Source organism: Mustela lutreola, chromosome 7 (assembly GCF_030435805.1).
Source record: "Mustela lutreola isolate mMusLut2 chromosome 7, mMusLut2.pri, whole genome shotgun sequence".
NCBI classification, from domain to species: domain Eukaryota; kingdom Metazoa; phylum Chordata; class Mammalia; order Carnivora; family Mustelidae; genus Mustela; species Mustela lutreola.
The window spans coordinates 55,985,471-56,008,377 of record NC_081296.1 but is presented as its reverse complement, the minus strand read 5'-3'; the positions used below and the strand labels follow the sequence as shown (position 1 = coordinate 56,008,377).

The 22,907-nt window shown below is 45.9% G+C and overlaps 1 long non-coding RNA gene across 2 annotated transcripts; it reads right to left on the bottom strand.

Annotated features, from left to right (window-relative positions):
- Window positions 1-993: 993 nt before the first annotated feature.
- LOC131835995 (uncharacterized) lies at window positions 994-21,069 on the bottom strand. Of its 2 annotated transcripts, XR_009355457.1 has the most exons (4): window positions 20,837-21,069; window positions 12,036-12,233; window positions 4,747-4,864; window positions 994-1,522 (listed from the first exon to the last, which is right to left on the bottom strand). It is a non-coding gene; the product is annotated as an uncharacterized LOC131835995 (long non-coding RNA). The 2 variants fall into 2 exon arrangements; XR_009355456.1 differs by lacking the exon at window positions 12,036-12,233.
- Window positions 21,070-22,907: the final 1,838 nt, after the last annotated feature.

The following is a 22,907-nucleotide window of genomic DNA, read 5'->3' as shown; positions in this document are numbered from 1 at the left end:
GGTGGCTCAGTGGGTTAAGCCGCTGCCTTCGGCTCAGGTCATGATCTCAGGGTCCTGGGATTGAGTCCTGCATCGGGCTCTCTGCTCAGCAGGGAGCCTGCTTCCCTCTCTCTCTCTCTCTCTGCCTGCCTCTCCATCTACTTGTGATATCTCTCTGTCAAATAAATAAATAAAATCTTTAAAAATAAATAAATAAAATAAAATAGGTAAGCGTATGTTGAATGTCACCTCCATTTTTAAAAAAGTGATGGAAAAATAATATATTGAGGCCAAGCCAGTGACAGGGACCTGGAGAGAGGGATTGAGAGGGAAGAGACGGAGCAATCAGGAAAAGCTGCACGCCATTACAAGAAATTCATTAGTTCTGTTCAGCAGGTTGCCAGCTAAATATAATATGATCTATATACAGAGAAAATGCCTTATTCTACACAATGAATATTTAATCATGCATGGGTCAGCCAATTTTACAGAGGTAACTAAAAGCAGTCTTTTGTTTATTGCTCAAAAATGATAGCGACCCGCTGACCGGAGCTGCAGACATAGTGACATATTGAAAATGTTAACCTACTAACATGGTATTAAAGAGGAATTAGAGGTTGCTTTCTTCCTCTCCCCTTAGAAGCTTATCCCTCCTGTCTGCTCACATGCAGAGCACAGTTCCAAGGGGAGGCCACCTCCCACATGAGGTTAGAGAGCTCAACCAGCACCTCTTGATCTACAACTTTCCCCCCAAATCCATAAATTGAAACAGATGAGCTGGATATTGAGACCCCAGAAAGGAAAGACTTCATGATGTGTATTCTCTGTGGAAAGTTCTCTCCACTGTCCTCTCAATCTGGCCAGTTGCCGATTCCTGTCAAATCCTCTCCTGTGACCCTAGTCAGGGTACCCTGTTTCCCTGATTTGGCTCTCCACTGCCCCTTAGTGTTGTTCTTCCTGTTCCCATCTGCCGCTTCCAGTCAGCGAATGGGAGAAGAATTAGGCAAAAACAAGTCAGTTTCAAGAGATTGGGAGCAGGGGACAACAGTCAAAAAGACTGTTGCACCCGAGCAACTCCACAGTCTCACTTTTATTAGACAGAAACAAAAGCCAACAGAAGAACCGATGAAGGTCGAACATTAGTCACATGTCTTGTGGGCAAACGAGGAGGATAAAGTTTATAGTTAACCAAGCACATTCAAAGGACTCATCTAACAACAGGCGCTTCTGGGAAGAGAAAGGAGCAATAACGGAAAAGGGAAGCAGGCCGTATTTCGTTCCACCCTGCGCTGACCGGGCGTTCCTGGCTGCTCGGCTTCCCGGTCGTATATTGTCCTTCTCCCCAAAGACCTGTTGCCAGTATATGTTTTTCTTAAGGCCCTATCTAAATGTGCTTGGTAACTAGTAAAATCCTCCAGGGGTTCTAGTTTAAGGAACACATTGTTCCGAGGGGCAGTTGCATCTCCCCCTTGTTTGTGAAGAAGTAGGAAAGTTGATTTTGCAGTTTGATTCTTCAGTCGTTGGGAGGGATTTTCGCATGCTTCTGAGGACCAAGCATAAAAAGATTATAGCAATAATAAGAATAATCATTCCACCTATAACACCGAGACTGGTTTGTTTGATCCAAGTAGAAGGGTTTAAATCAGATAGGGTATCATTGAGTAAAACTCACTCCTGAACTGATTGTAATGATGAGTGAGTAATACTTAGAATAGTATCTTGAAGTTTTGATATCTAAAGTTAGATTATCACCATAATGGTTAGTAATAAGCCAGCGAATTTTGCTCCAAGATATTTGTTTCATTATAGGCATGGGGAGTAACATAGAAGAAACATTCCAGTCACATAAAACATGAAGTCTAAGCTGTATATTCTGAAGATCATCTCCTATATGTATCATGGCTGTTTCTAAATCAGATATGTTCATCTTATTTTTGATCTATGATCATTTGTTGATTCCAGGCTTTGCTAGCATCCCCGTGCCACTTTTGTACAAATTGTGTAGTTTGTACAGTTTGATGCCAAGGCTATTCCTGCAGTGGTAGCTGTAGCAGTAATGGCTATAATTCCTAAAATAGCTGTTAGAAGCAACCTAAGAAATCTTTTTGTTCTATGGACCCAGTCCTTCAATACTGTTAGAAGTATATGCATCTGGAAAGCTTTCCCAAACACGGTGGTGTTTCACCAGTAACCAAATGCCTGTTCTTCTTCTACCTATGAGAATGATAGAGTTGTCTGTCTAAACATTATCTACACAGGTGAACACTTTACAGTTTAGACAGTCTATTTCTCTACTGCTATGATCAAAAGTCATTTTTCCAGTAACAAAAACATAGGGATCTCTAACACAAGCTTTTACCCATTCTTCATCCATAAGGAAAAAAGGAAATGCATAGTTATTGGACTGATGAATGTAAGAGCCGTTCCAAACTCTTACCTGATTTAAAGCAGTGGTGACCTTCCATAAATTCTTTTGTCCTCTATGATAATAAAAGGAGATGGCATAGAAAGTCCTTGCCCAAGCCAGACCAGAGGTGCATCTCCTGAGGTTAAGGTTTGTGGTAAATTGGGATCATCAAAAACTTGCCATTTTAAATTTTGATAAGAGGAGCAAGGTTCCCCAGTGCAACTGGTGACTGCCATCCCCTTAGGGGACCAGTCCCATACAATTCCATAGGAATCATTAAAAACAATACTGGGGTGAAAAACTCGACAATCCTCCCATAAAGGGCGAATTCCCTCATCAGACCATATTTGTGTTGGTTTGCGTTCAAGAATAGGGAATAGTTGGTTAGAGCTAGGACCCCGATATTCATAGGCAAGGAATCCTTTAGTGGAGAGTAAATTTAACTGAACTTTAGTCAAGTTGGAAGGTCCACCAACCATCTCTGATCATCAGGGACAAGGCAACTGGAATGATTGCCAATACATAATGGTCTATTTTGATATCCAAAGGTTAAGATTAACATTTGTTCTCTCCTCTAAGGGCAATAGCAGCAATCCAGGATCTTAAATTCCAGGTACCCATTTTGAAGCATTCAAATAAATTGGTATTGTATCTTCTCCCCACTCTACTGGATGGAGCAGAGGAGGATTGGGTATATAAGCCCAGTAAGTGAAGTTGTTTATTTGTGCCTAACATCCAGGAAGACTTGCAGCCACAGTGATGAGGGTGATCATATTACATCAGATGTAGAAACAGTAGTAGTTTTGATATGCTGCAAAACATATACTGTATTATAAAGAATCAGCAGATTAAATGAAGAAATGTCTTCAAACAATGCAATAACCGCCATTGATTGATTTCTTTTTAATAACAAAAACTGGTGAATTCCAAGGACTCTGAGATTCTTCAGTATGTCCTTTTTCTATCTGTTCCTCCACTAAGGCTTGCAAAATAAGTAATTTCTCTTGTGTTAAGGGCAGCCTTTGCTTGAGCTAACAAATCAGCTTTATAGGTTTCTGTTCCTACTCCCTGGCATAGCTTAATATAATCTGTCAATGTCCCCTTGTCTTTAAGGAGTGCTATCAATTTCTTACAATCAGAATTAGCATTCTCATAAGCCAACAGTTGCATAATGGTATCTGCAGCCTTAAGATTATCTTTTGACAGCCTCTTGTAATCTTGCAATAAAATCAGTATAGGGTTCTTTTGGACCTTGTACCACTTTTTGAGAAGAAGAGCACTTATCTGAGATTCTGTTCTCTCCCAGGCTCTCAAACAGCAATGCTGGAGCTGCTCAATAGCTTTGTCGTTCATTAGTACCTGGTCATTAGTACCTGGTCTTGCACCTGGGCCCATGGCCCAAGATGCATGAGCTGTTCCATGGAGACAGAAATATTATGACCTCTCTTATGGGCAGCTGCTGTTTCTGCATGACCTTGCCACCATGTTTTAAAGTTTAAGAACTCACTTGGAGATAAAACTGTTCTTGCTAGCAATGACCGATCAGTCGGAATAAGTCATTTGCTTTCTGGGATGCCTTGCATGATTCCCGTTGTAAATGGAGAATTAGCTCCATGGTTTTGTACTGCTTGTTTTAGTTCCTTCAATAATTTGAAGGGAAATTGCTCCTGCTTGGCCTCATAAACACCATTAGGGTTGTTAGGATCATGTCTTGGAGCTACATGTTCTGTAATAATAACCGGGAAATTAAAATTTAAGGCATCTAGGTCCCCCACTCACTGTGCTTCAGGGAGGCCTTTTTGAATAGCTGATAGCATGCACTTTTCAACTTTTTCATTAAATGGTGCCTTCTTACAGAACGGCGGAGCCAATGGCAACAGTGCCATGGGCACCTTTTGTTCTGATATTGGAGGAGGAGGAGGAGGAGGAGTTTCCTCCTTTATGTATTCCCTTCTGGTGGCCTTAATAGTTTCTTTCTTCTCCTGGATGGCACGTTCAGGTTCCTCTTTTTGTTTCTCCTGAACACTCATTATCGCTCTCCAAATCAGGGGTTTGTAAAGGCTCCAAAACGGTGCGAATGAGGGTCCAAGTAGGCCATATAATAACTGGAATTGGTTTTCCTTTAGTATACGAGAGTTTTCAACTCATGACCTACTTTTCCCCATGTTTGTAAATCTAAAGTCCCTAAGGAAACCAGGAGCAATGTTCTTTAATTACCTTTAAAAGCTCCGTAAGTTGGCCCTCGCTGACTTTTGCTCCTCCCGCCTTTAGGAGCCTTCTCAATAACAAACTTATTTGTGCACAAACTCATTTGTGCTCTCTAGATCACCCATACCCTGTGATAATGGCCCATAACTCACCAGTGGGGAAAAAGGCATGACCGTGTAGAACTCATGTTGGGGCTTCTTCTCCTGTTTTGTTTCTGATCAAATCAGGTCTGGTCTGGTCCCTGTTCGGGCACCACTTGCTGCTTCCAGTCTGCGAATGAGAGAAGAATTAGGCACAAACAAGTCAGCTGCAAGAGATTGGGAGCAGGGGACAACAGTCAAAAAGACTGCTGCCACGAGGAACTCCACACTCTCACTTTTATTAGATAGAAACAAAAGCGAACAGAAGAACTGACTTCATCGGTTAAATGTTAGTCACAGGTCTTGTGGACCAACAAAAAGTTAACCAACCACATTCGAAGGACTCATCTAACTAACAACGGGCACTTCTGGGAAGAGAAAGGAGCGATAACGGAAAAGGGAAGCAGGCAGTACTTCCTTCCACCCTGAGATGACCCGGCATTCCCGGCTGCTCGGTTTCCAGAAGCAGGCAGCAGTCTGCCCTGGGCAGGTGGGGCATCCTCAGCTGCCCGGCTTCACGGTCCTATATCATCCGTCTCCCCAAAGACCTGTTACCAGTATATGCTTTTCTTAAGGCCATATCTAAATGTGCTTGGTAACTAGTAAAATCCTCCAGGGGTTATAGTTTAAGTAACACATTGTTCCGAGGGGCAGTAGCATGGTACAACAGTATGGATGTACTTAATGCCCCTGGAGTGTACTCTCAGAAAATGGTTCAAGTGCTACATTTTATGTTATGTATATTTTACCACAATAAAAAACAAATTAACTGCTGTGAACTCAGTCATGTGGATGTAATTTAGTGATGATAATATTAAGGAAGAAGTGTCCAAAGATGACATGCAACATCATGTCCTCTTTATAAAGTTAAAACATAAATTTAAAAATATACTTTTTGAGAAAACCTATAAATATAATAAAAGTGTGTAATAAGAAAGCAAGAGGGGCCCCTGGCTGGCTCAATCAGAGGAGCATGGGACTTGATCTTGACATTGTGGGTTCGAGCCCCATGTTGGGTGTAGAGATTATTTAAAGATTTTTATTTATCTATTTGATAGAGAGAGATCACAAGGAGGCAGAGAGGCAGGGGGAAGCAGGCTCCCCGCTGAGCAGAGAGCCCGATGCGGGGCTCGATCCCAGGACCCTGAGATCATGACCTGAGCCAAAGGCAGAGGCTTAAACCACTGAGCCACTCAGGCGCCCCCCCCTTTTCTTTAAGATTTTTATTGAGATTATTTAAAAATAAAATCTTTAGGGGCTCCTGGGTAGCTCAGTTGGTGAAGTGTCTGCCGTCAGCTCAGGTCATGGTCCTGGAGTCCCAGGATTGTGTCCCGCATCAGGCTCCCTGGTCAGCAGGGGGTCTGCTTCTCCCTCTGACCCTCCCCCTTCTCATGCTCTCCTGCTCGCTCTCACACTCTCAATCTCTCTCTCTCTCAAATAAATAAATTTTTTAAAAAATCTTTTTAAAAAAATAAAATCTTTCAAAAAAACAAAAACAAGAGAATGATGAATTCAGGATGATGGTTACTTGGACTGGGAAAGAGTCACCTCGTGGCTTGAAATGTGCTATGATGAAGGTCCTGTGTTTTGTTGGGTAGGGGAGTACAGGGGCTTATTACATTAAAAGAAATAAAATGGAAGGAAGAGAAGGGAAGGAAAGAGGAAGGGAGGGGAGGGGAAGCGAGGAAGAGAGTTGGAGGGTGAGAAGGATGCGTGGAGGAGATACAGGGGATAACAGGAGGGGGTCACACATATGTCTAAGATGAGACTATATCATAAAGTAAGAATTTTGGGGCACCTGGGTGGCTCAGTGGGTTAAGCCTCTACCTTCGGCTCAGGTCATGGTCCCAGGGTCCTGGGATGGATCCCTGCATCGGGCTCTCTGCTCAGCAGGGAGCCTGCTTCCTCCTCTCGCGCGCTCTCTCTCTGCCTGCCTCTCTGCCTACTTGTGATCTCGCGCGCTCTCTCTCTCTCTCTGTCAAATAAATAAATAAATAAATAAATCTTTAAAAAAAAATAAAGTAAGGATTTTGGTTAATTTAATTCTGGTCACTTGGTCACTTGGGGTCTTTTTCTTTTCTTTTCCTTTTTTCAGGAAATAGTAATTTGTTTCTGTTTTTTTATTATGTTCCATTAGCCAACCCTTTTAAAAGGCTAAACTGAGCAATAAACTTTTTAGTGATGCATACACATGCCAAACCCGTTTGTAAAACGTAAATGGGTGATTAACAGAGCATTTAGGATAGTGGCTGCTCTGGGGTAAGGTGGGGGGTATGTCTGAACTTCCCTCCCTGATCCTGGCACTGCCTTTATTTAAACTCAGTCATGAATGCACCGTTGCTCATTTTATTATTATTCCAAAAGCATTCACATAGTTTGTATGCACTCTTTTGTATGTGTGATTTACTTCACAATTAAAAGGTAAAGAAGTGGGGGTGCCTGGGTGGCTCAGCGGGTTAAGCCTCTGCCTTCGGCTCAGGTCATGATTCCAGGGTCCTGGGATTGAGCCCCACATCAGGCTCTCTGCTCGGCGGGGAGCCTGCTTCCCCCTGTCTCTCTGCCTGCCTCTCTGCCTGCTTGTGATCTCTGTCTGTCAAATAAATAAATAAATAAATCATCTTTTAAAAAAATAAAAGGTAAAGAAGAAAGGGAGCATAAATTAATGAAATAGAATGCAAGGAAACAATAGAATTTTGAGTTCTCTAAAAGCACTAGCACATAATCAAAGCTCTGACAAGACTGATTCCAAAAAATAGGGAAGGCACATATATTCAGAATGCAAAAGAGGATACATACACCTATAGATACGGTTTAAACTCTTAAGAGAACACTATGACCAATTCTATGCCAATAAATTTAGAATAGACTAAATAAGTAAAGCCCTAGAAAACTGTACCAGGGTAGTAAAATGGGCCTTTCTCCAGGCACCAGGTGGCAGTCAGTTAAGCATCTGCCTTCAGCTCAGGTCATGATCCCGGGGTCCTGGGATCAAGTTCCATGTCAGGCTCCCCGCTTCAAAGAGAGTCTGCTTGTCCCTCTGTCCCTCTCCCCACTCATTCTCTCTCTCCTTCTCGCAAATAAATAAATAAAATCTTTAAAAATAAGTAAATAATAAATAAAATAGGACTTTCTCCATCTCCTCTTCAGCTAAAGCTCCAGAGACCAAGAGTAAGACGTGGTTGCTGAACATTTCCCCATTCCTCAACGAGTTGCCAAAGACTGCCTGGCCTCCAATGGGGCAAGCTAAGGTTTGTGAAACCAGTTCTGCCAGCATGGGCCTCCACCCAGGTCTGGCTGCTGAAAGGAGAGGTCTGGAAGAAAGAAGGGTATTTCTGGAGGTAAGTGTGCAGGGAGGTGCTTCCCCTTCACCTCAACCAAATGAGAGGGGCTTCCAGGGGGTTGTAGGGGTTTCCAGAACTGGGAGAGTCCTAAAGGCTTGCCCACACCTGAAAATCCTAAAGGCAAGTTCACAGAGAGCTGCCCGGCAGCAGAGAGAGAGTAAGGAGAAAGGGCTGCATTAGGGGTACTCTGCTGATGGGGGGCAAAGAAACAGGCGTTTACCAAGGGCAATGGTGAAGAGGTTGAGGGGGAAAGATGTCTGCTCTCCAGGAGACAGGACCAGACAGAGAGGGTCTGACCAGGAGGACCAAATGGCCAGCGGAGTCAAGATGGCATCACACCACAAGATTAGCAATTGGAAGTCTTGATGGAGTGGATGGGCCTAGGAGAAATCCACAACATTACAAGCAGAGAAAGAGCCAGCTTTAGACTTCCAGAAGCCTAGGGAGCACCATTCCCCCTATAAATGCACCTGTCTCCTAAGACTGTGCCCTGTCCCTTACAACCCCTGGTCCAGACAGTCCTGCAGATCAAATACGATTCTCTCTCTCTCCATCCATCCATCTATCTGTCCTAGCCACATGCTGCTTATCCTGGAAATGCAAGGAAGGTTTAATGTCAAGAAAAGTAACTAATATAATTCACCATAGTAACAGAGAAAGTGAAGAAAAACTATGTGAAAAAATTGTGGTAAAATGCAAACCTATTTATAGTTTAATTCAAAGCACATGTTAAAGATAAACATATCTCTCTCAAATAAATATATCTTTTTTAAAAAAAATCTAAAAAACGAAAATTTGGATGGGATGCCTGCGTGGCTCAGTTGGTTAGGCATCTGACTCTTGGTTTTGGCTCAGGTCATGATCTCAGGGAGGTGAGATCGAGCCGGGGTTCGGGCTCCTTGCTCTGCAGGGAATCCGCTTGAGATTCTCTCCCTCTCCCTCTGCCCCTCCCTCTGCTTGTGTGCTTCCTCGCTCTCTCTAAAATAAATAATTTTTTTTTTTAAAAAGGGTGTTCTTGAAAAGTATGCAGCAAAGGTGCTTAGTGTTAAAACATCAGATATGTTTTCTTTAAAATGACAAATCATGTTATCTAGAATTAAATCTAACAAAATACTCGAGACTTATAGGAGAAAAATGTAAAGGTGTATTGAAGGGCATAAAAAGAGACTTTAATAGAGTGATATGGCACATCCATAGAAGGGATATCTCTTTAGCATTAAAACAATGATCTCCCCTAAACCATGTCTGTTAAGTTCAGTGCCAGTCCAATGAAAATCCCAAAGGATTTTCTCATAGAACTTGATAAGATGATTCTAAAGTGGGGCACCTGCGTGGCTCAGTGGGTTAAGCCTCTGCCTTCGGCTTGGGTCATGGTCTCAGGGTCCTGGGATCGAGCCCCAAATCGGGCTCTCTGCTCAGCAGGGAGCTTGCTTCCCCCTCTCTCTGCCTGCCTTTCTGCCTACTTGTGTTCTCTCTCTGTCAAATAAATGAATAAATCTTAAAAAAAAAAAAAAGATGATTCTAAAGTAATATGGGAGGAAAGAGGGCCAGCAATAGCCAAGGTAATTTTGAAATCCAAACCTGGTGAATAAGGAATTATTATAAAGCTATCTGCTATAATTAAAACTGTGGTATTACTCCAGGAACAGATAAACAAGCCATGCAATAGAATCTATAGCACACAGACATAAACCCGTAAGCACAGCTTATGTGTTCTAAAGGTAGAATTACACATCCTCATAATGGATTCTATAAACAATGAAGATAAGTAATGAATAAAAGAATGAATTATTCTATTAATTATGCTGGGAAAATGACTAATTGTTTGAGGGGAAAAAATTAAATTGAGCCTTTTCTTCACATTGTATGCAAACACACAATCCAAGGTGAATAAAGATCTAAATGTGAAAAAAAAATTAACATTTCTAGAAGAAATAGGAAAAAAAAATTTCCATGTAACATCAGTATGGGAAGAAAATTAATCAAGATACATTAACTACAAATTATCAAATTTTTAATTTTGGAATATATTAAAATTTAAAATTTCTGTCGGACAAGGGCTTTTATAAATGAAATGGAAAAGACAAGTCACAGATTGAAGAACTATTTTGTTTTATTTATTTATTCATTTATTATTATTATTTTTTAAAGTAGGCTTCATGCCTCATGGAGCCCAATGAGGGCTTGAACTCTCGACTCTGAGATCAAGACCTGAGGTGAGATCAAGAGTTGGACACTTAACCAATGCAGCACCCAGGCAGCCCCACAAAAGTTATTTTAAATAACAAAGGATCAGTATCCAGAAGACACAGAGAACTTCAACAAATCGGTAAGGAAAAAACAACCCAACAGACTTGGGCAAGGCATAGGAACAGAAGGAAACAGGGTGGTGAATAATCACATAAAAATAAGCTTTATCTGGGGTGTCTGGATGGCTCAGTGGGTTAAAGCCTCTGTCTTCCACTCGGATCATGATCTCAGGGTCCTGGGATCGAGCCCTGCGTCGGGCTCTCCGCTCGGTGGGGAACCTGCTTCCTCCTCTCTCTGCCTGCCTCTCTGCCTACTTGTGATCTCTGTCTGTCAAATAAAAAATAATAATAATAAGCATTATCTCCCTGATAATCGGGGCAACAAATGGGAACAAAGAGGATTCTATTTCATACTGATCAGATCAGCAAAATCTTGTGAGACTGACAATGCTCATAAGCCCACGGCCCTTTTATGCTTTTTGACAAGAGACTGTGTGTGTACAGTCCATTCAAGGAGGAATTTAAGACTATCTAGTAGATTTGAAGATGGTCAAATCCCACAATACAGCAAACCCAGTTCTAGGTAGCCACTCTGAAAAGTTTCAGGCACACAAGGAGAGGGGTACAAAAATGTCCATTGCGGTCCCATTTGTGATGGTGAGAAAGTGGCAATGAAGATCATTGGGAGAATGGAGATCTGTGGTTTATCCAGACAGGGAAATGTCACACAGCAGTTCCAATGGACCAGATGCATACGTACTACCTCTCACATTCGTCCCCTATGCCATCTTCTTGCCTGGATGAGGCAGGGGATGCCTAATGGGCCTTCTTGCTCCATCCACATTGCTCCCTGGGAGCCATCCAGCAGCCAAAGGCACACCTGACATTTTTTTTTTTTTAAGATTTTATTTATTTGACAGACAGAGATCACAAGTAGGCAGAGAGAGGGGGGTGGGAAACAGGCTCCCTGCTGAGCAGAGAGCCCGATGCAGGGCTCCATCCCAGGACTCTGTGATCATGACCTGAGCTGAAGGCAGAGGCTTAACCCACTGAGCCACCCAGGCAACCCCCCCTTTTTTTAATTAAGATTTTTATTTATTTATTTGAGAGATCTTGAACATGGGGAGGGTAGAAGCAGAGAGAGAAGCAGACTCTCTGTAGAGCAGGGAGCCCAACATCGGGCTCAGTCCCAGGATGCTGGGATCATGACCTGAACCAAAAGCAGACGCTCAACTGATTGAGCCACCCAGAGACCCTTGACATTGTCACTTGACTGCTTAAAACCCTCTGATGACCGTGGGCTACAAAAAAAGCCCCGAATACCTGAGCCGAGACCACTGAATCCTCGCTGGTCATCCCACCCACCTTTCCAATCCAGGCTCGCAGGATTATTCATCGTTGCCCACACAGACCAGCTTTTCAGCCACCTTGGTAATAGGTCATAGGACTTGCTCCCTCTGCCTGCAGTGACCTCTCTCCTTTCCTCAGCCCCTTCTCATCCACGTTGATTCCCGTGGTGAAGGGCATCTGTCTTCAAATGTCCATACTCAAAGCCCAGCTCAAGAATCCCTGTGCGTCCACACACCCACAGTCCCAATTCCCCACTCCTCTGTTTTCTGTAACTCCTCTGGCCACCGCTCAGGCACAAGACCAGGTTCTCTTCGTGGTAGGAACCACAGCAAGTCATTTCCCACTCAGAGCCCAAGCTCACCCCTGAGCAACGGCACTGATCTCCTTTCCAGCTTCCCATGTAGGCTGGTGCCTGTGGAGAGCCCCGGATGAAGTACAGAGGCCAGTTTTCCTGCCGCAACACTGCTGTTCCTTCCCAGCCTTGACAAGCTGGATCGCTGTGCATAGCTGTTTTCTTCTTTGCTTCCTCCGTATCTCTGCACCAAGTTCACCCTGGGACCTGCACCAGTTGAGACCCAAGATCCGGGAGCTCTGCCTGCTGGGCTCATCCTGGGAGAACTTCTGTAGGAGAGAACCTCACCCAGCCCCACCCCAGGGGGTGCCCAGGCCCCAGACACGCAAAGCCAAACTCTGCATGTTACCTCTTTCTCACACACGTGGCCCTGAGCATCAGCCCAGAAAGAGGAGAAGGGGCCTGGATTGCAGAGGGAGGAAGACCACCGGGAGAGCAAGACTGGACACAGCCAGAGAGGAAGGAATGGCATCAAAGGCATGTTCTCATGGGCAAGTTTGTCCAAAAGACAGCACAGGGCTCAACCTCGTGGACCATGAATCAGGATGAATCAGAGGCAGTGCTATCTCCCTGCCCCTGGCCGGGGTAGCCGGGGCAGGGTGGGGTGCAGCTAGGCCTGAAGCCTTGTAAAGCTTTTCAAAAATCCTTATGATGACATTTTTTAATGGAAGTTTGAAGCTATGGAGTGGAGTCTCTCCACCTGGCAAGCATGCTGGCAGGTTTGAGCATGTGCACCTGTGGGCCAGAGCTCCTGGGTGCTGCTGTTCGGAACAGAAGGAAAAGCATTTGGATATCCCTGAGGATGGAGGGGGAGAGAATCAGAAAAGGAAAGGAAAAGGAGAAACCGGTCAGTGGGGGAAGGTTTGGCAGCTGGGAGCAAGGCAGCAAGGCAGAGTTTGAAAATACTTAAGAGTGGTTTTAAGTCACAGCTGAGTGATGCTTGGTCTGAGCCCCCCTTGGGTGGATGGGAGAGTCTGCACGTTCCCGGATCTTCATGTGTGTGGATCTCTCTCAGGAGGGGAGAACGAACGATGGGTCATGGGGGGACGGGGAAGGGCAAAAGAGCGAGAGGGTTTCTGGATCTGCACCTTGAGAGCATCGGGTCCCTTAGTGATCTATGGAATTCTTTGGAGAGGTGGTGAGGCTTCAGGATGGGGATCTACGACTCATTGATCTAGATCTTAGGTGCCTTCAGCTGACATCTGCATCGCTCTTGTTAACTGCATACCACCCAGTAAACCAAAAAAGCCATTCACTTTTTCAGAGTACACCCAAGTTCACTGACCACATCGTAGGTGGTGTTTAACACCCCCTCCCTGCACCTGGCCAGAGCCCATGGTCATTCGGTTACAGAGGCCACAGAGTTAACCCCAGTGAAAGTCCATCTGCAGATGGAGCAGTGAAGGCCCAGAGAGGGATAGCAACTTTCTCAAGACCACACAGCTAATGGGTGCAGAGCTAAGGGTTACTTTTCACACCACCAGGTTTGGGCTTGGTCTCGGGGTACTGCAGCTGCTTGCGGGTTAGGCCAATTCGGGTCTGAGGGCAATTCATTAAAGCATGTCCCCAGAGTCAGAACAGGAGACAAGGAGGCCTTGTTTTCTAAGTGAATCTCCCAGGGCTATAAGCTCCAAGAAGACACATTTCTGAATGTTTGCCACCACATTTAAGACCCGAGCAGAGAAGTTATAAATGGGCCTTTTCTCTCTACAGATAAGAGAACCACAGGACGTCAGGTCTGGGAGAGATGGACTAGTGAGATATTTTTCTGCCCAGATTCTCCACAGCCTAAGAATCTGAATTATCTACCAGACACGCTTAGAGCTCCACAGGCAGGCAAGCTGTGTGTGTCTCTATAACTTCTTCAGTAAACTCGGGATAGATTTCTAAATTGTGCTTACTTCTTTCATCAGAGAAAAACAATAGGCATGCAATGAATGACATTGAATGTTTGGCAGAAGTCTAATTTATTTCACTCTTCAGCAATCCATTTCTTCTTTTTTTAAGATTTGTTTATTTATTGGGGGGGAGTGGAGAGAGAGAGAGAGAAAAAAAGAGAATCTTAAGCAGACTCCCCACTGAGAGCAGAGCCCAACTTGGACCTCAATTTCACAACCCTAAGATGATGACCCAAGCCGAAATCATGAGTCAGCTACTTAGCCAACTGAGCCATCCAGGAGCCCCAAGAATCCATTTCTTCAAGAAATGACCAAATGTTAATAACCATTGAAATTAGTTTCTGGATACGTAGGGGGTTCATTATACTATTTTCTCTATTTTTAATGTGTGTTTCAAATTCAAATAATAATAAGTTAAAACTATATGCATATTTTTTGAAGTCTACTTGTTAAATCAGTATCAAAAGGACTTCCTTTGTAAACATTTTGCCTCTTAGTAAAAAAAAAAAAAAAAGTGCCGAATTGTTCTCAACAAACTCCAGTCTATTGCCCCATGCTGGTATCAAAGCTCTCATTTAAAAAAAAAGTTAGTAAACAAAAACCAACCTCATAGATACAGAGAACAGATTTGCCATTACCAGAGGCAGGGGTAGGGCATGGGGAACAAAGTAGGCGAATGGGGTCAAGAGGTTCAAACTTCCATCTATAAAATAAACAAGTCCTGGGATTGTAATGTCCAGCATGGAGACAATCGCTAGTAACACCGGGTGGCATGTGTGAGAGCTGCTACGAGAGTAAATCTTAAAAGTTCTCATCATAAGAAAAAGAAATTCTATAACTATGTATGGTGATGGTTGTTAACGAGTCTTATTGTGATCATTTAGATCACTAATGTTAAATCACCTTGAACACCTGAAACTAATATAATGTATGTCATGATACCTCAGTTTACAAAAAATAGCTCTCGTTGGAAAGATGAAATTAAAAGTGCTTCATTGAAAGTGGAAATTGAGACTCAGTGCAGTCGCGGGCACTGTATGACCCCACCAGGCAGCAACTGCATCTCGTCTCTCTTTGTCACAAGCATGTCCCACTGGGTGTGTGCACACGCACGCACACACCAACACGACACTGGTGGTGGGTTGCTGGGTCCTGTACTGATCACGGCCCCGCTGGGCTCTCGCACCCCCGCAGCAGCACAGCCGCCTCCGCTATGCACCGGCCACGTGATCTTAGAATCCCTCCCTCCCCATCCCTGTCCTCTGCTACCCTCCGGGCTCCTTGAAGGCGAGGATGAGGCCGGCCCTGAGCCCATACAGTGAGAGTAGGCACTCAGTAAATAAATATTAGATGATTTTTCAAGTCAAGCGGCATAGCATTCTGTGGTTGGAATCGAGAATAGGGAGGAAGACGGGAGAGAAATGACCTGGGAAGTGACACAAGACCCATTCTCCTCACTTCCGCTACAATACTTGTTATCCAAGGGTCCTCCATCTCTCTGTCAGCAAAATGGGAATAAGGAACTTGATTATGAGGGCACCTGGGTGGCTCAGGCAGTTGGGCGTCTGCCTTAGGCTCACGTCATGATCCCAGGGTCCTGAGATCGAGTCCTGCATGGGGCTCCCTGCTTGGTGGGGAGCCTGCTTCTCCATCTCTCTCTATCTGCATTTCTGCCTACTTGTGATCTCTTTGTGTATCAAATAAATAAAATCTTTCAATAAATTATTTTTTTTAAATGGAAACAACTTGACTTTTCAGGGTTGTGGGGAAGAAGAGAGATGACGGATGAGCAGTGCCGGGCACATAGTAGGTGCTAAATAAAAGGCTGCTTGTGACTCAAACAATGACCCTGGGAAGAAGATAACGTCTGATCCTGATCTTGGACCAAAGGTCAGTGTTTCCAGCCGGGAATGAAGGGTTACCAGACGGACATTAGCCAGAAGTCTGAGATCTTTTTCTAAAAGCCAGGGAGGAACGCAAATTCACAGGTGTTGAATGCTTTCATATGCCATAACTTTAATTAATCTTTATGTCAAGCTGGGAAGTGAGTGTTTCGTGATCCGGTCTACAGGAGGAAAGGAGAATGTGTTGACTGAGACAGGTGCCAGCCGCTCACAAGATCTCAGGGCGGGAACTGGTGGAATTTCTGGCATCTGGGGCAGGAAGTAGTGCTGGGCTCCCAGTACTTTCCTTAATCTCTTTAAATTAAATCAAGTCCTGGAAGTAGCTCAAACCTCACCCTCTTTGGGACCCAGTCTCTGTGCCTTTTTTAAACAGCAAACATAGTTCCGTTCCAGGCTGGCCAGGTTCAGCTTCAATGAGGTCGTTGGCCAGGAGGTGCACTGAGCCTCTCTTTTCCCTCCCTGCTGCCCAAAGGACAGGACCCTTCCTCTCCTCCAGGCCTGGAACCTTGCTCACCATGGGTTCAGCTCTGTGTACTCCTGCCTTGGACACCCCTCCCTCCTCTCAGAACATGGAGTGACGAACTCTGAGGGGCTCAGAGTTTGGAGAGGGACCTTGCCCAGAGGGACCGTGGAGCAAGAGAAAGGACAAACCCGGGTGGACGTTCCCGGCTGCCTCTTCACGGGCCATGGGATGCTTGGTTAAATGACTTCATCCTGCTGGGCCTCAGTTTCCTGCAAAATGGGGACAATGGTGGCCACCTCCCTTCTTAAGGGTTGCTGTGAGAATCTTTAAGATAAGATGACAGTGTGTAGAAAGTGCCTGGCCAGGAGCATGTGCTCGGTAAATATCACGTTCCCAGTCTGGAGCCAGAGCAAGGTTCTGTGCACCAGCAGTACGAGTCTCCTATTTTTCTATACGATGATTCACTTTTAAAACCCCATCTCACACGAGTAGAAAGGCAGTGGCCCTTGGAAAGCTTTTGTTTCTTGGTTTTATCAATGTTTGTTGAGTGTTCACCAGGTACCAGGCACTGTTGTGGGCTCTGGAGATATGGGAGTGAACCCCCAAACCCTCGTTCTCACAAGAGTACATTCCAGCGGGGGAGAACAGTGAACAAAGAGAGATAGAGTGTGACATCATGGACAGCATCCAAAAAAAGGAAACCAAGGCACAGGGTAGCCTAGAGACACAGGGTACCTGTTTCATTCAGTGGGAACAGTAGAAGTGGACTCACCCCAAAATAAATAAGGCTTACGCCTCAAGGCTTTTTGCGTGGTCGGGTCCCTTCCTGTTCCCATTCTAGATACTGCCCTACCAAATTTCTTATTCTCAATCAGGGATGCTTTTTCCTAAAGAACACTCTCAAAAATTAAATAAGCTTCAGGCAGGCCCCACAGAATCTGGTTCTGGACCTGGTGACCTGGAAAGCCCTCTCCAAGAAGGTGATACAGGAACCTAGACCTGAATCCATAGAAAGGAACCATTCAAATGAGCAAAACAAAATTCTCGGCCCCTCAGAAGCCAGTGATCCTGAAAGGCCCCAGTCTACCTACTTGGCTTCATGGAAAGGCTGCATCTGAAATCCCACCTCCAGCCGGGTCTCCTTGGAGCTGGAGAGCTTCTGTCTCCCCGGAGCCCCCTCCCCGCAGGCTGGTGGCCTGTGCCAGGCCTGAGCATGGGTCAGAGAAGGTGGGAGCGGGGGAGGACAAGGGGTGTGGGCCACCCGTGGGCCCCGGGGAAGTGGCAGGGACTCAAGGCCAGGAGGAGGAAGGAACCCGGACAGAGTGTCAGACGCCGCGGGGAACTTGGAGCAATTGGAAACTTCACGCACTTCTGGTAGGAAAACAGTTTGGCTGCGTATTTTGCACATGACTCAGTAGTCGCCCTCCCTGGTATTTATTCTAGAGAAGTGAAGCCCTATGTTCAAACAAAAACCTGTACACGGATGCTCAGGGGAGCTTTTATTCATAACAGCCAAAAACTGGAAAAAAACCAAAAATGGCCGACATGTCCAAGAGCAGGTGAATGCATGAACAAATTGTGGTCTTTCCCCACTGTGGAATCCTCCTTAGCATCACAAAGGCACAAACAATGGGTACACCCAACAGCACACTTGAATCTCACAGACATCATACTGGCTTTTGGAAGAAACCAGACACAACAGAGTTCATCTGTAGGATACCATCATGTGACATTCTAGCTCCAGGAGCAAAGGGCAGGTGACTGTGAAGGGACATGAGAAAATTTTATGGGGAGAAGGATGGGAATTGTGATTGTGATGGACACGTTGTCAAAACCCATTTTATTGGATACTAATTGCTCTTCAGAATGGGTGCATCTTCTTATATATGTTACAGCTTAATTGAGTATGACCTAAGAAAGTTGACATGAAAGTTACCCTCCTCGAGCTCAGCCTTCTGCCCCCTTCACTTTATACATCAGGAAACGGAGGCCCAAAGAGGGGAATGACTTTCCCAAGGTCACACAGCAAGTCTGGACCATTAACAATGAGCAACTGAAGGTTTACTTGAAGTTTACAGAATGTTTTCCAAACCTGCTCTGACTTAGTGTCCCGGATACTTTGTGAAGCTGCAGCACTGTCATTATGCCCAAGTTCTAGACAGCACACGGAGGCCCAGAATGGTTGGAAGGCTCACCGGAGGTCACAGAGCCAGCTTTGTGATGACCTACCCTGTTGACGGAGTGGGGGTTCAAACCCAGCTACTCTGCTCTCAAAACCCAGTCCTTCCCTCCTCCTCTGCATACCTCCTCTTGTCAACAGAACAGACGGGAGACGCTTCACGGAAGTCCCTGGAACTGGAGCTCCAGGGAGCTTTCCATGGTGGGGCTGCAGGCTGGGCCTGCCAGGGCACACCCAGGGGACAAAGGGGTGGTGGGGGGGCAGGGATAGCCCAGGCTTTGTTTGGAAAGATCCGGTTTCTCCTGGATGCTTTTTCCAGCACAGCCTGGCCTGCTGGGGAGATTAAGATTGCAGGGAGCAACATGATGCCGCTAGAGGAGGAGACAGTGGCTTCCAGGATATTTGTCTCTCAGAAAGGCGGTTTGTTTGGGATCTGACTGCAAGCCACGGGATGAAGCCACGCCAGGCCCCTCGGGCGGGGAGAGGGAAGGAGGCCAGACCTAACAGGACTGGGGCTTTCAGAATCCCCAAAGGACCATGGAGGGGCCTCCAGGGTCCCATGTAAGCCTCCATTTCATCTGAGGTGGGGCTGCATTAACAGACTGCTGATTTGCTGACCATCCATATGACCTTGACCTTGCACAGCCAGCCTGGAATGGGAGCAACGGGGATTTGCTCCAGAGTGAGAGGGCCTGGGCCCAGAGGGTAGGCGGCGGAGGGGAGTAGCCAATAGCAAGAAGGCTGGAGGAACTTTAAACAAAAAAGTAAAATGTGTAACATGTAACCTTAACTGAGGTTCTCACTGCCCCAAGCCCAGTGAGATACCGACTGTATCTTCAGTAAGGTTCCTGCTGCCCCAGGGACGTTGGAGTGGGAGACCAAAGAGGAAGACTTAGCCTGAAGTTTGGGTGGACTCCAAGGAGTAAGTAAGGGAGCAGCCGAATGGAAAAGCAGCACTCACAGAGGCAGGAGTCTGGAGCCAAAGTGGGTGGGGACAATTTGCAGAAATTTGTATCTTAGAGGCTTTGTGTCCCCTGGGGGCTGAAATGAGAGTTTCAGTCTGTGTCGTTCAGGTTTCCAGGGGCCGGGGCTCTGGCGTCCTTCCGAGTCACATGTGTTCACGCCAGACACGGCAGTGGGGGTGGGAGGGGGCACAAAATTGGATGTGGCCTGTCTCCTGCCCTCATGGTACACCCAGCAGAAGTCCACAGTTAAGACAAGCTGGCAGCAAGCTCTGGGGGGTGGGGACAGAGAGAGCATGGGGGGTTGTGCAGGGCGCAGGGGTAGAGGAAGAGGGAAAGAGGTGAAATTTTTTTTCAACCTGGCGACAGCAACTTAAGGAAGCCTTCTTTTTTTTTTTTTTTTTTTTTTTTTTTAAGATTTTATTTATTTATTTGACAGAGAACACAAGTAGGCAGAGAGGCAGGCAGGCAGAGAGAGAGAGAAGCAGGCTCTGCACTGAGCAGAGAGCCTGATGCGTGGCTCCATCCCAGGACCCTGGGATCATGACCTGGGCTGAAGGCAGAGGCTTTAACCCACTGAGCCACCCAGGCGCCCCACTAAGGAAGCCTTTTGAAGGAGATCACATTTAGGCCAAACCTTGCCAAATCAATAGGATATGGCCCTAGGGCTATGCGGAGAAGGCCCTTCAGGGAAACTGGCCTAAACACAGAGGGGTGAAGGCCCAGAGCACTGAGAAGCTGGGGCACTGGAGGCATGAAGGGGGAGCCCTGCGAGAGCACGTTGGCCAAAGGATTAAACTTCCCCTTTGTGGGGCATGCTAGGATCTTGCTTAAAGATTACAGTCCCAGAAAGGAAATGCCTATGAAATAGACCCATAAATAAATACAATGTTTTAAATACTGATAGTGCTGCAGAGATCCCATTTCAATAAGGCTCTTTCCAAGCCCAGCCCAGAGAGCACCAGCTTGTCACGGCAGCGATGTCTGGGATCTGAGGGCAAGTGTGAGCAGAACCAAGGGGCTGAGGAAGGTGAGGCGGGGAAGAGCACACCTGGCCCGAGGAACAGCCTGTGCGGAGACCTCAGGGCCGGACAGAACACAGCACCATCCAGGAACTGGAGTGAGTTCCTCCTTGCACCTCCTGCCATTGCGCTGCACACCGGTCTGGGCCTTGTGTGCATTCCTGAATTCATAGTCTCCTACCACTGCTAATTTGCTCCTGTGCTCATTCCTCTCCGCAACTTACACTGATCACCTCGGGGCATCACTGCAGACCCTCAGCTGCCTTTCTGAGGCCAGCTGGCCCCACGGCCACCAGATGCACACCAGCTTTGCTCAGTTTTGTGCAAGTGTGCCTGCCTGAGTCCCGCTTGGGTCCTCCCCGCTCTCCCCTTCCCGTCCTACCAGGATGGTGAGATGTCCACAGGAACCCCCTTGTGCAACACAGGAACATCCATGGGCAATCCTGGATCAGAGGGGGCTAAATAAGCTGTACCCCTTCTTGTCCAGCAGCCTGTTCTGAGACTCATCTCATGAGGTTCTGTAGAAGGCTGCAGGAGACAGAACAGAGGCAAATCTGTCTTGTATCCGACAACACGCACACAGATGGGCTTTCCAGATGGCTGGGTCCCAAACCCCCAGCCTCTCTGCTCAGCTGCTACTCCCCTGACTTGACCACATTTGAACACCCACTCTGGTCCCCATGTTGACTTCTGTTCATAGCCAGCTGGCATGTTTACCAAGAATGACTTTCCAATGGCAGGGACAACATGATACATGATTTACTTTTTGTTTGGAAATTGCTTGCTCAAAGACTAACTGGCCACTCCACCAAACCTATCTGGTGGCCTGTATTTTCACGGGCTGCTCCAATGCAGCTTGAGGTCCTGGTGTAGAGCACAGAACCACTGCCTGGGCACCCCCACCCAAGTTCGGCCATGGGTAGGTACTAGGTGACCCTACACAAATCCCAGGCCTCTCTGTCTCTTTCCTGTGAACTGAGGAAGGATGGACATTCTCCAAGGTCCTTCATGCCCCAGTCAGAGGATTATGCCCCCGCTCCAGTACCCAGAGAAAATCAAGTTCAGGTCTGCCTGACAAACCACCACCCAGTTAACGTTCTCCCTGTAGATCACTCCTTTATAGTACTTTTAATGCCATGTATCTTTAATACTCTGCTTTCTGACTGGGATTTATGGGAGGTGGGAGGTGGTAATTACGTGTATGTCCCCAAAATTCAATGCAACATTTTTTAGCAAAACAGGGTGTAGGAAAAGAATCAACACACTCCAAATACAAGACCTAGAAGGTCCAAATCAAGTTGTGTTTTGAAAAACATGAGAGCAGCTGGAGTGCCTGGGTGTCTCAGTTGGTTGAGCAGCTGCCTTTGGCCCAGGTCATGATCTTGGAGTCTTGGAATCAGGCCCCACTCCAGCTCCCTGCTCAGCAGGGAGTCTGCTTCTCCCTCTGCCTGTTGCTCCCCATGCTTGTGTTCTTTCTCTCTCTCTTTTTCATTCTCTCTCAAATAAATAAATAAAAATCTTTAAAAAAAAAAGAAAAACATGAAAGCAGCAACAAAGTCGGGGTGCCTCTTGGCTGTCACTGGCCCCAAGACAGGCCAGATTCCTATGTGGAGCAACTGCTTGTGACTGTCCATATTAAATAACAGGGTAACCAAGAAGCTGACCCTGAAGCATTTGCCAACCTCACATGATTGTTTCTTGCATATAGAAGCATTGTACCATATTTTACAGTTAGATCTAGGATGTTGGTTGGGATTGGGGTTGACAGGTATGAATAAAATGTTTCCCCTTCAAAAATAATAGGAAAAAACAGAAGGAAAAGAAAGATGTTCCAGAAGCATTTTCATGGAACAGCTCATTCTCCGAGACAAATTACTGACATTAGCCAGGAGATCTTGTGAACTCTTCACATTTGCATGGTAGGTAGTAGTATTCTGGGGAAACGCAGTGTATAGTAAAGCCTTGCAAATATATTTGGTGTTCATTATGTAAATCAGAGTTTAGTTTTTAGCTCAGATAATCATCTCCATCAATGTCTGGAGAGACAGTTCTAAAGTCACGTGGAATGCAAGACAATTCTTCATCGTGAGATGGACTCAGGCACTGCAAAATAGCTAGCATCCAGCCTCTTCCCAGGCTCCCCAGTGCTGGCAGCACCTCTGTCGATACTGTGGCCACCGGAAATACCCCTCCCCCAGCATTTTAATCCCCTGGGGCTTTCCAACCTTCATGATGAAATGATCTGAAAGAATGCAATGGCCAAATGCACTAGGGTGGGTGAGGGCAGAGCATGGGGATGGCTTCAAGGACCCCTCCCTTCTTTCCATGGGCATTTTTTTTTTCATTGAAATATTCACATACTGTAAAATTCTTCCATTGAAAGTGGTTTCTTGTATATTCACAAAGCTGCACACCTCTCACCACTAACTCCAAAACATCTTTATCAGCCCAAA